The following is a 16315-nucleotide window of genomic DNA, read 5'->3' as shown; positions in this document are numbered from 1 at the left end:
AGAGCACCAAATTATACAGAATGTCATTTACTACAGAACAGTTTTATACTTCCTACCTCAACTTGACCGAGCCAATCGATTCACTAAGTGCAGCTAATTATGCACACCTGTTGTCACTATCACTGATCAACAGACGATCTCCCCTACTATCACAAAACTCAAAAAAATCACAACAGGACTGAAGCCCTTCAACAAAATATAACGCTGTGAAACAAAATACTCAACTGAAACCTGTGTTCCATTATTTGTGAAACACGACTGATAAATTAACAAAATATTGGACTGAAACTGGTGATCTAATACACAAAACACTAGCAATGTTGGGAACAAGGACCCAGTGAAAAGGGAGTGGAGCAACCTTACCTTGCCACATACCCACTCATAAAAACATTGCTAAATAGTGCTACTAGTGGTCAAAAACTACAGGGTACCTTTAAATCACAGCTGCCATCATGTCCTTATATTTCAATAACAAAATAAGTTGTTAATCAGTGCCTTTCAAAATGATCTGTGATAATTACATTGTACTCATCAAGTTAATCCCTGTATTGATGTGTAGTGTACTGGTGTACATGTGTTATGTGTTTCTTGATCCTCAAAGATCTACAGTGCCAGACAGCACACACTTGTTTATTGTCTAACATCATCAAAAGTTGTAAATTATGATCATCTGTTAGTATTCTGCCAAATTTTTGCATACAGTTTTTTGCTCTATGGACAGATTTGGACCACTCCATCTATTTGGTTAAAATCATCATAAAAATAAAAATAATGTATGAATTCCTGTCTGTTGTGTTTTTAGAAAACATCTGTGTAATTCTGTCTCATATGAAACACACTGGAGTTCTGCTATTATGATTAATGCCAGTATAAACATATGCTTGGTTGTGATTTTATTTGACTCTCCAACAGATGGTGCCAGATGGCGATATCAGCTCAACATATGGACCACTGTTCACCAGATGGAAGAGATATAGACAGATTCAAAACAGATTCAGGTATGTTGGATGTGTGAGTGTGTGTGTCAGACCTGTGGAAAGAGAGAGGTGAGTTGGGGGGGAAGGGTTATGTACAGTAAGTGTGTGTGTGTCATTTGCATGCATGTCTGGCTTCTCAATTAGTGCAACTGTGACACATGCAGCTTTGGTCGATACAACCAATTATCCCTGGAGCAGTGCTCCTACAACTATCAGGACGACACGGCCTCCAGATGAATGAGGGGAAAATATATAAAGAAAGATGAGCAGATAGTAGAGGAAGAGAGAGAGAAAAAAAGTAAGGAGAGGAGGAGACAAAAACGGAGGACAAGGAATTCTGCTGGATGGAAAACCAGGCTGACAGAACTAGATGAGGGATAAATGGTGAAAGAGACAGAGAGAGGAGAAGGCAATGAGGATGAGAGGATGGAGGGATTCGGATGCAGGAAGGGGAGGGAGGTGGGGTTGCTGTGGCAACTGGATGGACTTGTTAGAGGGAGGGAATGGCGATGTAGGGGGCTGGAGTGGCTAAAATATATATCTGCCTTCCAGTTCTCAGCCCCTGCTCTGACAGAAAGACACAGAGACAATAAACAGATATGAAGACACTGCACAGGGTGTTCAGTGTATGTATGTATGTGTGTGTGTGTGTGTGTGTGTGTGTGTGTGTGTGTGTGTGTGTGTGTGTGTGTGTGTTTGTTGATGAGATGAGTCACATGAATGGGAGGAAGTCCAAGGAATACACAGCAGCAGTTTACATACTCACAGCCAAAACACAGCAAACACTCAGGACAAACACAGGCGTACACACACAGACAGTATGCCAACTGTGGCCCTGGTGTGTAGGAGAGAGCATGTAGAGCAGGTGCTCTGACACTTCTAATATCTGATCCCATGTGGACAAAAATGATTTTACACACAGCCCAGATGTTTATAGTCATAATCTTTAAGATTTGAGTGCTGGTTGACTTGGTGACAATGTGGCTATTGGTTGCTTGAGTTTAACACGTGTATCGACCACTGAGGGCAGCAAACACACCTTGAAATGCAACTGAAGAACAACTCATGCATCTGTTTACAGCACAGTGAAACAAAATGTGAGCAGAGAGGATTCATTGTATCACGTTTTAATAAAGAAGACAACAATGATGTCAGATATTGTCATACTGAACTCATGATCAAATTGCACAGCATCATTTCCAACATGTCCATGCATCTTTTCCTGAATCCCATGTGCATGAGTGCGCATTTCAAATCTACATGGGACTGGCAGGCTTTCTTGTTAAGGTTGTTCATAAGGGTTTTTCCATGTGTTGTTTGTATTGTCCACTCTCATATTTTGGATCTGATTCTAGCTCGAACATGTATGGATGTATTTGAGAAGTTGACATTTCAGGTAAAAAAATGAGAAAATATAAGTCAAGTCCTACTAATGTTATTTGTTTATGTAGGCAGAAGTCTGTCGAAGGGTAGCTTCCTTAAACTGGCCTGTCAGAACTGAGTGGGCTCAGTATAAGATAAATAAGGAGTCTTTTTTAAACTAGAAATCATGCAAAGATATTCCAGTAGAGCCCCAGAATATAAATATGGAGCGAGAAATGTGCTTGTTACATCCTGTTTAAAGAATATGTCTTACATTTTCCAAATCTGCTGTGATGTTTTGCTATTCTGAGTTTATATGACAAAATTAGGAAGATGAATTAACACACAGGTTGACATAGACTACTCTGGACACTTTAAATGCATTCTGCTCCTATATACTGTATATCTATCAGGCGTTCATTGACTAATTCAGTCAGTTCAATCAATCAAGCTCCAGCCAGATTATTATGCCAATGATTTGGTCTGAGTTTCCATCTAAGTTTTTGTTATTCTATACCCTTTGTGTTATTTTGTGTTATTCTATAACCTGCTTTATAGAGAATTTCCCCACTAACTCCTTGTGAAGTGACTAAATGAAGAGCCTTCCGAAACAATTAAAAATCAACAGCAGATTTTTTTTCTTTGAAACGGCCTCTAACTTTCCCTCAAATAATTACCTACTCACAGGTAGAAAATCCTATTGTCATCTCACAATGAATGTGTTCTCTGTCCCAACCCAGTGACGTATAGCATTTCACCATACACTACAATTCAATTGGGTGTAGTAAAGTGCAGCAGACCTGAAATATTCAGCCCACAGACATCAGTGCAACAATGCTTTTCCTCTTTTAAATGTGAGCATCAGTGAGTCCAAGTCAGTGGAGCTCTCCAAGGTGCTGATCCTGCAGCTGTTAGAGGCTGTCATGGAGCTATGCTTCTATGCTTTCTCCTGTCCAAACAAGAGGGATGGTTAACTCCATCAGGATTTTTCAGCTAATAGTTTATCATACCTGCATAATCATTGACTTTGCCTTTTTTTCTATTATATATTTCCCCCCTTACTTATTGTAGTTTTTTTTTTTCCCAAGAGAATTAAACTTCTCTTAAATTATAAGTCTGGTGGTATTGTGCATTTTTCTTACTGTCAATAAATCCCACAAAAATCTAAGAACAACAATGAAGCACCAAATGTAGCTTAATCCACTGTTGAAAATAGTACCCAACAACTGCACCATTTCCTCCTGTTTGAGTAATGTTTGCTAGCCCTAAAGAAAGAAATTCTATATTTGTAGCCGAATTTTGGCTTGGGGGTGATTGCCACAGACAGGATAGGGAAGTTACAAAATATTAAGAGACAGACAAACACTATGTTGGTTTTCTTTTTTCCTTTCATATGGAATTTGTTGACAAAAAAAAAAGAATGCCAGCATTATTATTTACGTTGATGTTCAGTCTCCTGCTTCTAACTGCACTTTTGTCCTCACTGCACTCCTACAAGGTGTAGGGAACCACTTGCCCCAAAGCTCTTTTAATATACAGTTCTCTTCAAATTATGACTTAAACTAAAGCAATGAGGCCTGGGGTTTGGAATCTGTTCACCCTATTAACTTAGTAATGACAACAGATGATAATTTTGCCTGAGGGAGAATCTAATTTGCCATAAGAATAATATCTACCCAGGACCTTAAAGGTTATTCCAAATAAGTAGGTATTTACTACAGAGAGCCAAATATACATTTCAATGTTACCTTCTTTGTGAATAAACTTTTAACTTCTAAATCTAAAATAATTTAATTTAAACTAAATTTTGTATTGCTAATCGGTCTGAGTGAATGTTGCCACTTGATGCAAAACGTTCATGGTTGAAATGAATGGTTACACACTCCTTCAGTGGAAGACCTTGTCCACTGATGCAGTCAGTGCTGTTGCATAGTTCTTGATGAAACTGTGCGTGCAAAGACACATTTTCCAGCTGACATGGAAACAGTGCCATGGCCTCAATGACTGAGTATTTCATCACCGGTGCACTATTTACTCTACTGGATGTCCACAGATCTACACTGAATAAAAATTGTGATTTAAAATGTGTCATATAAAATATGGAAGAGTGAGCCATGTTGGTCCAGCTAACACACTCCAACAAATGTCAAGCACTAGAGATGCTCTTAGTCTTCTGTGTCATGGAGGAGATAAACACAATGCTGCCTGGTGGATGGAGCCGACAATACACATTCACACATGCACACACATACTGTATATTTATATATGCAACCTTCCTTGCTGTGTCTTTATAGAACATGAATGGTATTATTCAGCATCATTATTTTTATGGGGGTCAGGACTGGACATGCAGTGGCAGCAAAAAACATCCAAAATGCTGTCAGAGTTGCAGGAGTCCCAAAATAGGCCATTACATTTGTATATACCGTCTTTATGTAATGTTTGGATTCAGTGGGTCCAGTGAACTGTGTCTAAGACTGCAGACAGACAGAGCAGCTCGCTCATGTATCATCATCTACCCTGGAGCAAACACCAGATTAGAATCAACAGTCAGCGTCACAAATGTCTCAGGTCACTTCAGAAAATAAACAGTGAAGGGCTCATTAGAGCAAAATAACTTGAGCCATTTCTAATGAGATTTCAGCTTGCATCATATCGGTTGTGCTATGTTGCTCTCTTGATTTTTGACTTCAGGGACAGTAAGCGGTTGCTTGAGCATTGCCATGTGTGGACACCAACGCTTTCCATTCAGTCATCTAGACAATGTTTGTTTTCCGTTTGTCTGAATAATTTTGTTTCAGTGTTGCTTGGTGTTTGGATAATATTTCTGCAGTGTTACCATGTACCCAGATACTCTTTTAACAGTATTTTCATGTATCATTTAGTAGTTTAGTAATTTTCCAACAATATTAGTGTGTCAAGATAATGATTCTTCACTGTTCCCATGGATACAGTATATAAATTGTTACTTTATTGTTGCAATTATATTCCTGCTTTATTATTGCTAAACGTGTGGATAAGGTTGTCTCAATATTGCTATGAGTATAGCTAATGTTCCTGTCATATTACTGTATCTATGTGTGGGGTCATATTGCTAAGAATCTACATAGAACATACATGTACATGCGACTTTCATATTGCTATATCTAGATTTCAGCTTGATATTGTTATGATATTGCTGCCTTCATGTTACTGTATGTCTAAATGTTGCTTCCACATTGCCGTTACTGTCTTATTTCAGAGGCATTTTTCAGAATATGTGGCCTATGGATGGGTAGCACACTCAGTAAACAAGCTAGCTAGTCATTATACTTCTTCTGGTGGCCAGTGTAGGGTAATTCTTGGGATGTCATCCTGTCCTCTTCGCATGATGTGTCAGATCCATCTCCACCACCTTCTCATGATGATGGTGTCAGTGCTCTCTTGACTGGTAGTTTTCGATTGGAGATGGAGTTAGGCCAGAAGATACGCAGGAATTTTCTGAGGCTCCTTGTGTGGAATGTTGAAAGCTTGGAGAGGTCTCTCTCTGTCATTCTCCAGCCATATAGCAGGGTAGAGAGAATACAGCTCTGATACAGTTTTAGCTTGGTGTTCATGCTGTTGTTGGGGGACTTCCACACATTGTTCAGCATTCTGAAGGTGTTTCAGGCCTTGCTTAGTCAGCGTTTAATGTCACTCCCTGCTTCTCCATCACATCTAACAGTGCTTCCAAGATATATATAAACTTGTGGGTAGGTTTGTTCCATCTACTTGTATCGGTGGGGGATTTTGTGTGTGTCATCACCTCCATTTTCTTCAAGCTAATTTTCAGTCCTATTTATTGTGCAAAGGTGTTGAGACCGGATGTTTTTTCTTGCATATGGTGGTGGGTATGGGAGATCAGTGCCAAGTCGTCTGCAAAGTCGAGGTCTTCAAGTGTTGAAGAGAGTGTCCATCTGATGCCTCTAGGTTGGTCTTCAGTTGTTCTTCGCAATTTGTCCATTTGTCAATTTTTCACTGTATGCATGTGTCTGGCTGAGAGGAAATGCATCTCCACATGCTGTAGAGAGAAGAAATATTTTTTTTCTCTACCATGGACAGGAATTGAATTAAAAAGTCATAAGTGGTTATGATGACTTACAGGGAGATAGAATGAGGTAATGCAATTATTCTTGGCTTGGAATAACCATGCACAACTAATTTAGTGTAGTGTGTAAGTGCAGTGCAGTACATGGGGGAGACGAATCTACTAGAGTTTGTTGATATGCACCTTTAAGCTGCATTAATGATTTTTTTGACCACTTGGGGGCAGCAGAACAAGCTGAAACGACAAAATAATGTGTTATCAAAAAATTGTCTATTTACAAATCCTACAGACACAGAGCAGCATTAGTATTCCTTTGGAGTTTGTTTCTGTCCACCTGATAAATTTAAGTCCAATACTCACTCTCCTTTTAACTCTGGTTTGGTCTCCAAAACCTGAAAATATAATATATAATATAATATCTTAAACTGCTAGATATTCAACTTCATTCACTAATGAGTACTTTGTTTTTCTCATGTAGCTGGTAGCACACAAAAGTTTATCAAAACTTTTTTGATGAAATCTGCTGCCTGCTGCTGCTGGAAATGAGGTTGATGTTCTTGCTGGGCCAGAAGTAAGAATATGAGCTAAAAGACACTAAAACTCTCCACAGAGGTGTACAAAACTCCAAAATGAAGTGATTATTCTCTGTGCGTGCGTAACTGTGAGTGACACCTTTCACATTACACATAGTCATTTGATCCTTTGTTGAAGGGGAACTCCAGCAATTTTACACATCCAAGCGTATTACGATCACAGTTGCATTTACGCATGATCATCCCCTGCATTTTGTTTCAGCTTATTGAGAAACCCCTGTTGTTGGTCTTTTTAAATTACCATTCATGGTCACAGCCAAACCCAGCTCACTTAAACAGCAACAAATCATTACTACCTAGGCCAAGTTTTGCTTAGAAGTTGGTGGCCAAAAGCACAATAACTATGAAAAGAAAAGAGAAAGACTGAGATCCTGAAGGATTGTATTCTCTGAATTCTCTGAATGTAGGCTAATTAGACACAAATAACTACAGCCTGCTTCAGGCGTTTCATTTTCCCCCTTTCTTTATCTTTCATTCTCTCATTACTCACTCACTATGGATTGGTGTGAGAACAACAAAGAAAGTAACCTCATGTGTTAACGTAAATGGTGCATGGTGCAGTGAATGTGGGTTCCTGCCTTGTCTCTCAAGGGAGATGTGTTTCGTTAACATTGTATTATATTCTATTCTATTAGGTATTCCCACAGCCAGCTCAGTGGTTCCTTAGGAAAACATAGAAAAGGAGGCATAAAGTGGGGGAACAAGGAAGGGACAGATGGAGGAAGAAAGATATTATGGTATGTAGGCCACAATCTAAACAGGTTTTGGCAAAAGAGCTTCCATGATGGCACAAACTATTCTATGACAGTGAATGTCTAAATTCTTCTCTTAGTACAATGTAAAACCATATAATATACAATGGCATCAATGGCCAAAATCCACAGCAATAAAATGTAATTTTTAAATGGAAGTTCCTTGTATTTTAAAGCTAAATGTATTGAAATAAGTGATTACCATTTTAGTTTAGGTAGGTTTAGATAGTTTAGGTGCTGGAATGGTCACTTGGTCCGATGTAGAGCAACAGTCCCTCTCATTTTTCTGACCAGCCAAGTGCCTGTTGGGCTAGCCTGTAGTCTGCTGGCACACAGCATAGCACCATCAAAAGGCCCAATGGCCAGAAGAAGCCCCACTGTGGAGCTGCACCACAGAGCTGATTAAACTATCATCTGCACCCAGCCCGATAGCAGTAGGCACAGCTCCAATCCCATTAGACACCTTCCTCATCCATACACACACACAGAAACGCATGCATGCATACAGACATATTGTATATCCACTTTGGTTCCTGACACACATGTGCTACTATTGTGCAAAGTAAATAATTATTTTTAAAAGAAGGTGCATTTCCTTTTTTAGCAAAACTAATTCTAGGGCCCACGGGTGGTGCAGGGGTAATTGCACAACCAGGTTGACTGTATGTTCCAACTGACAGCTGTTGTTGTTGCATGTGGGAAGCTGGTAAAGAATTGTCTTTGTGGCTTCACTAGTGGCACACCAACCGACCAACTCCCACTGGTTGGTTGGTGTGCCTGCGTAATGGAGATGAACCACCAAGGTGCAGGGGCAGGGGCATTGGTTCATCCAAAGTAGGAGAAAATGGGGGCAAAAAATGAATATAAATAAAGTAACACCAATTAAGTATTCCAAATGTGAATTTATGAAAGTTACTAGTTCATGGGTGCTATAGATGGGTGACAAATTAAAGGAAAAACCAACATAAAGTGTCATAGTAAGTTGTTAGGCCACCATGTGCTGCCAGAACAGCTTCAATGCACCTTGGCATTGTTTCTACAAGTCTCTGAACTCTACTGGAGGGATGAACACCATTCCTCAAAAAGATATTCCCTCATTTGGTGTTTTGATGATGGTGGTGGAGAGCGCTGTCTAACACGTCAGTCCAAAATCTCCCATAGGTTTCAATTGGGTTGAGATCTGGTGACTGTGAAGGCCATAACATATGATTCACATCATTTTCATACTCATCAAACCATTCAGTGACCCCTCATGCCCAATGGATGGGGGCATTGTCATCCTGGAAGAGTCCTATCCCATCAGGATAGATGGGATCCTCAGAACAACTTTATATTGATTTGCAGTGACCCTTCCCTCTAAGGGGACAAGTGGACCCAAATCATTGCCAGCAAAATTCCCCCCACAGCATAACAGAGCCACCAGATCTCCTCAGACATGTACCAGTTTTTCCTTTAATTTGTCACCCATCTGTATGTATAACTTATAATTTTAAAAATTGTAATAAGTAAACAGTTGAGTCCGTGGCTGGTGATCACTGGTAGCCTCTTGCATATATCAGTTGGTATGTTGGATGGTTGGTTAGGTAAGTTACTCGAAAGATGTGCTCAATTACATCATTACTTATCACTATTTACATAATTCATTACATACATATGAAAAGCAGTGAGTTACATTACTCATGGCGCTACTCTTCTTTACTCAGTCCAGTTTCATGCCTTCCAACAACCAGCTGATGGTTTGGAGGTATTTATTGCCATCAACAGTAGCTTAGCCCTGGAGACTGCACGCAACAGCCCAGAAGACCTGTTCTCACAATGAAGCTGGGTTTACAGTATTCCAGCATCTCCTCACTACTTCCCTAACTTGTTTCCTCTGCTCTCTGGGAGGTGAAGAGGTGTTGGGAGCCTTGATGGGCTGATCTATCAGCGATGATGGGCTTTGCATGGCATGGAGAATAATTGGTCGAGGCTTAACCTCTAGGGAGAATACTGAGGATTATGGGTACAGAGTGTAGGCTACTGTGATGTGAAACCCCTGGCAGTCCCCCTCTGATTGGAGATTAGCTTTGCATTAGTAGAGTCTCAACAGGTGGCACACACATGAACGCACACACATGCACACACTGCTGCACATAGTAATGGATCTACCCACAAAAACTAATTTTTTTAAATTCAACAAGTTCAAAAGTTCAAACAGCTTATTTTTAAGGTGTCAGTGTGCTTCAATAAAAGTGGTTATCAATTCATCCAACAGTGTCTGAAACCCATTTCAATTCTTGTAACTCTCTGAAACTGGCAATCTGACATTCATACTCACTATTCCAGTGACTGGTCAGGTGTGAAGCTCTCTCCCAAGATACTCTCCTCATGTGTGTACAAAGGTGTTGTCCAAAAGTGGACCCTTATCCTCATTTGTCCAAATTGTCTTTATTGACAGGCTTTTTGTTTGTCTTCAAATGTGGCTAAATAAATAATATGTTTTAAGCATACCCCAGTCTTTACAGCCCTTGAGGGTCTTGCAGAAGGACCCTTATGTGCTCAGAATAAGAGGCAGCTAAGGCAGCTAAGGATTATGATCCTAATGACTCTTTCTCTAGCACCACCATGAGGTTCTCATTTTGTGGTTTTGAGTGAAATGTCTCAACAATTGGGCGTATTGCTATGAAAGTGGTCAGGATGAATTGTAACAACTTTGGTAATCTCTTGACTTTTAATCTAGTGCCATAATCAAGTGTCAATGTGTCCAATAGTTTGGGTTATGACCACATACCTGCAAAACTAATAACATTCCCATCAGCCTCAGCAGTACTTTGAGTTTAGTGCTAATCAGCAAATGATAGCACAGATGTGCCACAGTACAGCCTTACAGAGCTGCTAGCATGGGTTTAGACTCTTACAGTGTGTTCAGATAGAATGCGAAGTGAATTTTTTCTGTGCGGTGCGATTTCATACAAAGTCGATGCAAAGATGCAAGTAGGCATGAATTTGCGTCCGTGCAAGTTGAAAATGTGTCAGCTTGAGTGAACAGTTGAGTTCAGTCAGAGGCTGAGCAAACAAACACACAGAAACACTCTCACAGACACAGTTGGTGCTTCCTGTTGCTAGCTAGCTTACAGCTAATGTACAGTAACGTGTTTTGGCTGTTTGGGGCGAATAAACAAATGATCCAGTAGTCAAACTTGCGTGAGTTATGTCTGAACACAGCTTTAGGGGGATATTTGCTAAGGATTTGCAGCCTTTATCAGGCACTAAACAGTTAAATTGCATCAAGTTTGTCAAGCTCAATTTAACATAATCACAGATCAGTTCTGTTTTCCCATCTATCTATCTATCTATCTTTCCCATGTATCTATCCATAGAGATCATTTTGGTTTCATGTACTGAGGTTTTTATGTCCGCATATGAAATGTGTGCTCTTCACTTGAACGCAGTAAATTTTCATTTGAGGTGCTCACAGCAGTAAAACATGACTTGCCAGAAACAACATGCCTGTTGTTTACAGTAGGATCATTTGCATACTGTACCTGTTTCATGGGGATTATTTCCTATACACTCAATGACAATATTTTTGAACGTTTAATGCCCATGTCTTTTAAATTAGTTACATACCATGTAAGAGTTCCCCAGCAAGAAGTCAGACACATTACATCCTCATCCACCACCACCTCCATAGCCTTGCCTTTTGCCTGGCTACAAATCTTCATGACATTAAAAATCAGGGGATTCCCTGGTTGTTAAGATGTTTCCAGCAGAAGTCCAGAATGAATACAGGGAGAAGGTAAGGCAATGAATCAGTGAATCCAGCTCAGCACGCTCTGCTGCAGCCCTCCTCCTCTTTTGTCTCTCTAGCAGTAGATAGAATAGAAGCAATTTTACTGCGCTGTCTCTGTGTATCAATGGAGAGCTTTCTCTCCTACACAACACAGACACAAAAGCTGCACTGCTGCTCCCACAGGAACGTGACTCTGTAAGGCATTTTCCAATACTCAAAGAAAGAGCTGTGTCCTGGTCACATGTATTATTCTCACTGTGGAGCAGGCATACTGCCAGGGATTTATCATTCTATTCTATTCTATCTACTAATATGAACATCTTATTCTTATATGTGGATTAATGTATTTCCACATCAATATTTTCAAATTAACAATGGCTGTGATCAATTCATATCAGAGAATTTTCATTTTCATAGGCTTCCAAGTGTGAGATCAATGTAACATGTAACATACAGATCTCAATCACTTCCCAGCGTCAGATCCCAGCTTCACTCCACTCTTATTAAGTATTTACTGAGTTTGTCAAAAAGGCCAGGAAGTGTCAAGTGGCCCACACACTAAAAGTAATTCTCCAGCAAAGATCCACCTTACTGCAGAGAGGAGGGGAATTGTAAAATTAAGTAATTTTGCCTGGCTGCAACTAACAATTATTTTCATTATTGATTAATCTGTCGATTATTTTCTCGATTAATTGATTAATTGTTTAGTCCATAAAATGTCATAAAATGTTGAAAAATGTTGATCACTGTTTCCCAAAGCCCAAGATGACATCCTCAACTGTCTTGTTTTGTCCACAACAGTCCACAACCAAAGATATTCAGTCTTCCACCATAGAAACCAGAAAATATTCACATTGAGAGGCAGAACCAGAGAATTTTGACATGATTTTTTTTCTTAAAGAATGTCTCCAAATGATTAATCGATTATCAAAATAGTTGTTCATTTCATAGTTGGCGACAAATTGATTAATATAATCATCGCACCTCTAGTTCCCACAAAACATATATTGTGTTGTTATTTTCTGATTGTTTCACAGCGGTTACATTCTAAAGCACAAATAAACATACCCACACCTCTGCACAACCCTGCAGGAAGGTGCAGATTTTGTGTGAATGCAGAGCTTCCTCCTAGCAGCTGTGGCCTCTCTGCTCTGCGTGTGTGTAGCTCAGCCCCTCAGCAGACACACAGACCCGCAGCTCTTTATACATCCATGACACAGAGACAGAGAGCAGAGCAGAGCGGAGCAGAGGAGAGAGACGGAGACAGCAATGTGCCCTGGTCGCTACACTACGAGTCCAGACCTCACACCCTGCACACTGTTATTGGCTGGGGGCTACACACCTAATCCCCAAAGGCTGACACCCAGAAGCCTCCTGAACATAGCAAAATAATAAGAAAATACAGGCAGAGGGCAGAGTCTCTGTAGATACATACACCGCTACACACTTCTAGTGGGTCATAAGTGATGATTGAGAAGGATTATTTTTGTATGAGTCGGTACATTGTTTTTTAGGAAAATCCTGCATAGTATACCTTCAAATGAGAGGATCGATAACCCTTCTGCTTTCAGTGTTAACTAGAGTGAAGAGGCTTAGCATAGCATAAAGACTGGAAACAGCCAGCCTGGCTTTCTCCAAACTTAAAAATACACCTACCACCACCTCTAAAGCTCACTTGATAGCATGTTGTATCTTGTTTATTTAATCCAAGTTGGAATCAGCAAATGTTTTGTCTTTTTGCTTAGAAAATGACTGAAATGATTAATCCATTATCAAAATAAATGCAGATTAATCTCTTTCGCTCAACTTATCGATTATTCGACAAAGTAGTGCAGCTCTAAACATGGGCATTCAAAAGTCAGAAGTCAACATCTTGTGGCAGAGACCACAGTCTGGAGACTGGACTCACAATCAAAACTGAAATAAATCACCCCTGTAAACATGATATAATAAACTAGCATGAAAAGATTTTCAATTTATCGAACATCATCTAGTCTTCAATGCTTGCACGCTACAGGATAATGAATGGAGTAATATTAGTGTAACGTAAAACACTGTCAGACTTCCTCTGTAGTCCCTCAGCATGACTCTGCACAGTGTGCTGTCCTTTTGGCAAAGACCATCCACTATCTGCTCAGCCTGCGCGCTACAAAAAGACTCAATACAGCCTCTTTCAATTAGTCACTTCTGATGACCTGTCACACTCAGAGAACGTAAATTCTCAATCCTCAATACCTGAACAATCTGTTGCTGTGGAAATAAAGCTGTCTGTTGGAGCATTTTCTGGCACCTTTGGAGCAGACAGATGATTTTTCAGAGAACTTGTCTAAACTGCACTATTTTGCTCTGACCCAGCAAACCACCTATGGGGCCTATCTTTTATAGATCACTGAGCTTACAGCTGAGCTCATGCCAGCATTTAAAATAGTCACAAACATGACATGATTTGCTTGCCAGTTAAGGGAAAATACAAGACACACAAACACACACACACACACACACAAAGGAAAAATACCATTACTTTTGAATCATCTGAGCATGAAGGGATGCTTTCTGGAGCACTGAAGCCTGTTAAGATTATGTTTCCCAATGCTACCCAGGATAAGACAAAGAAATCAGCATGTGCTGTTTTGTCTTGTCGCTGACGTGTTTTATGTCAAATGCAAAAACAGACAATGATCTTTTTACATAACAAGAGGAAAGCTGTTACGAATCATGAATAAATGTGACAACATGTAACAGAAGTGTAAAACTAATGCACTGTAAGCATGTTCTCAGTTTCACACCTCTGAAGCTACTGCTGATACCCAATGTGTTGATGGGAAACACCAGCAGCCTTGAGGAAGCTGGGGAGGATAGAATGGTTGAAGGAACAGAAATGGAGGAGAGAGAATTCTGTGAGTGACAGATTGATGTACATGGGGAAACACCAGTTTGAGGATAGAAGTGAAGGTGATGTAAAGGGGAATGGGGAAAGAGAGAAAAACTACTCCAAATATCAAATGGGAGGAATCCCATTTCAAATCTTCCTACATGTTACATCAACTTCCTCCAGAAAATGTCAAATATAACAATTGTGGCAGTCAGGAGAGAAAACTCAGTGGTGCTAAAAGGCATTAATAGTTGGGTAAGGACTAAGGGTGTGCCCGAATACAAATACGTTATTCGGCAAAGCACAAATAGTGGGTTTTTTACAAACATTTATTTTGTACAAATATTTTAAAAATCTCAGTGTCTCTCCTCTGCTCTGCTGTTACGTCTATCAGCAGGTCTAAACGAGGGGAGTCACATCCACCTGCTATGTGGCCCACATTTCCTAATTTGGACATCACTCCCAGAGTTGGGGGTGTTCCCCACAGATAAAGCTGAGCTACTGACACAAGCAAAGTGCTCCCAAGGGACTCTCCATAACTTGTTGTTCCCCTTCTCCTTTCCACAAAGTTAGGGTGTAAAAAATAGGCAATAAATGAGAAGTGCAAAGCGATGATCACCTTTGAAATTCTTCCCTACACATTACATACTGTGCTGTCTCTCTGTTTGGGTGCTCAAATAAGTTAAGGTCTGTCTGTGCAATTGCAATGCACTTTGTTTTAGCTCAGTAGTCAGTGCAGTCGTCTATGACCTGGGAGACTCGTGTTTGAGACCCAGAGTGGGGACCTCCTCCGTAAGATAGGTTATTCATAAACACTTTAACACTTTAATATCCTAAAATTAAAAGCATAATAAAAAGAAAAACTGGATTTTTACACCCATTTTCAATTTTATTCGAATACAAATACAAATATAAAAAAAAAACAAATATAGATACAAACACAAATACTGGGCTCTCTGCACATCCCTATTCAGGACTCATGATGGAAAGGCCATGTAGCTCTTTTCTTTTTAGAGCTGTCATATGAGCACCTGGAAACTACAGTCAACACTGTGTCATTTGCCACTGCAAAAATGAATTCAGATGACAGGCAGGAAGATACAGAAGACAAGTTTTCTGTTTCAAAAAATGTTGGGTTTTTATTTACCCACAAAAAGAGATATAACAAAGAAAAAGTGAGTAATTACTAAATTGGGACCTAAAAGAGGTCAAATAAACAAAACTGAACTAAAGATACAGCAAACTGAACTGCAACAGAACAGTGAGTGACTTAACTGACCTCAACCCAACTGACCTACTTAAAAGACTAAGTAGAGATTCAGACCTTAAAGAGCCCTGCATTAAAACAGCACAGGGGGCTGCAATAAAATACAACCCGGGGAGTCCCGTTTGAGTAACAATTGAACACATTCAAAGCCTTATCAGACACCAAAACACTGCACAACAGTTTGTAATACTCAGACAAGATTTTATGATTCTGGAAAGTTATCACAGAGGTCGTGAACTGTTTGATCTTTTGTCACAAAGATTGTGAAGTAAACTGTAAAAATACATTGTTCACGTTACAAAGTAATCCACCATGTGTGCATGCATGTATGTGATTGACCAACGCAGCACCTTGCCAGATGATGTCACGTTACAGCAAAAGTTGAACCTGGCTTTTTGTTGCATGATCCTGTGTTGTTTAACCATTTGACACCCCCACTATATCAACATACTGCCTCCATTCAAATGAATGAGAGGACTGTGTATTTAACATTGCTCACTGCATCAGTCTCATCTGTTAAATGGGAAGCCAGATGTCCTTCAGTTTGGATTTGAGTGTGTGTGTTTGCTCCAAAGATTTGAGCTTTGTCTGTAGTGGTGCTTCACAATCGCCACGGTCTCGGGACATATGAGACAAACTGGTTTTGAGCTGCCC

At 39.9% G+C, this 16315-nt stretch overlaps 2 protein-coding genes across 3 annotated transcripts in view; one reads left to right on the top strand and one right to left on the bottom strand.

Moving 5' to 3' along the window:
• lhfpl4a (LHFPL tetraspan subfamily member 4a) overlaps positions 1-16315 on the bottom strand; it is a 49429-nt gene that overhangs the window by 25303 nt on the left and 7811 nt on the right. The window lies entirely within an intron of this gene.
• mtmr14 (myotubularin related protein 14) overlaps positions 913-16315 on the top strand; it is a 56964-nt gene continuing 41561 nt past the window's right edge. Inside the window, exon 1 of the mRNA XM_044349130.1 lies at positions 913-998. The gene's annotated coding sequence lies outside the window, so the exon portion shown is untranslated. The remainder of the gene's footprint in view (positions 999-16315) is intronic.

The sequence above is a fragment of the Thunnus albacares genome, chromosome 4 (genome assembly GCF_914725855.1).
Source record: "Thunnus albacares chromosome 4, fThuAlb1.1, whole genome shotgun sequence".
Classification (NCBI taxonomy): domain Eukaryota; kingdom Metazoa; phylum Chordata; class Actinopteri; order Scombriformes; family Scombridae; genus Thunnus; species Thunnus albacares.
The sequence above is the reverse complement of the archived record's forward strand: the minus strand, read 5'-3'. Positions and strand labels throughout refer to the sequence as shown.